General features: G+C 39.6%; 2 protein-coding genes across 2 annotated transcripts in view; one reads left to right on the top strand and one right to left on the bottom strand.

Annotated features, from left to right (window-relative positions):
• The window catches only part of LOC106870301 (uncharacterized), a 204,355-nt gene that overhangs the window by 105,747 nt on the left and 97,450 nt on the right, over positions 1-1,158 (top strand). The window lies entirely within an intron of this gene.
• Positions 1-1,158, bottom strand: part of LOC106870298 (centrosome and spindle pole associated protein 1) — a 139,234-nt gene that overhangs the window by 6,892 nt on the left and 131,184 nt on the right. The window lies entirely within an intron of this gene.

Here is a 1,158-nt window from a genome sequence, read left to right on the forward strand (position 1 = left end):
ATATATGTATATATATATATATATATATATGTATGTGTGTGTATACGTTTGTGTGTCTGTGTTTGTTCCCCCAACATCGCTTGACAACTGATGCTGGTGTGTTTACGTCCCCGTAACTTAGCGTTTCGGCAAAAGAGACTGATAGAATAAGTACTAGGCTTCCAAAGAATAAGTCCTGGGGTCGATTTGCTCGACTAAAGGCGGTGCTCCAGCATGGCTGCAGTCAAATGACTGAAACAAGTAAAAGAGTATATATATCTGAAGCAAAATTTTCTCAGGAGCCCTTAAAATACTATCATGGATCCCCAAGTAACTATTTTGTAGTGTGGACCCCTCAAAATATTATATGGACCCTAGTTGAAAATCACTCGGTTAGACAAATATATTGTTGGGGTATTGTCTTACAAGTGGGTACTCTTATCGTAACTACCCCTTAATTGTATTTTTAAGTAAAAGATCTCTTATTCTGCTTGTTTTCAGAGGAACAATATATACTAAGACAAACACAAGTAACTGTTTAATATTACTTCTATTCACTAACTGACAGTCAAGTACTCTATCAGTTTAAACCTCCACCTAACCTGTATGTCACTGCTGCTGTCATCTCAGGTCAAGTTTGCTTGGATTTAGCTCTGTACTTGATTTTCCAAACACCATGGCACAAGCAGAAACCAAATCAGAACATGCTTCCTGTTGGATCAATGGATGCATGCTTCAGGACAACAGTCAAAGTAGTGTTAAGGTTAACTGAAATCTTTCAGTGGCTGAGTGTCATCTATGACTACCATTTCTATAGATGTTAGCAGTGGTCCACAATAGGAACATGATTACCTTACTCTTTTACTTGTTTCAGTCATTTGACTGCGGCCATGCTGGAGCACTGCCTTTAGTCAAGAAAATCGACTCCAGGACTTATTCTTTGTAAGCCTAGAACTTATTCTATCAGTCTCTTTTTGCCGAATCGCTAAGTTACGGGGACGTAAACACACCAGCATCAGTTGTCAAGCGATGGTGGAGGGACAAACACAGACACACATACATACATATATATACATATATACAATGGGGTTCTTTCAGTTTCCGTCTACCAAATCCACTTACAAGGCTTTGGTCGGCCCGAGGCTATAGTAGAAGACACTTGCACAAGGTGCCACGCAG

This window comes from Octopus bimaculoides, chromosome 9 (genome assembly GCF_001194135.2).
Source record: "Octopus bimaculoides isolate UCB-OBI-ISO-001 chromosome 9, ASM119413v2, whole genome shotgun sequence".
In the NCBI taxonomy this organism is placed as follows: Eukaryota; Metazoa; Mollusca; class Cephalopoda; order Octopoda; family Octopodidae; genus Octopus; species Octopus bimaculoides.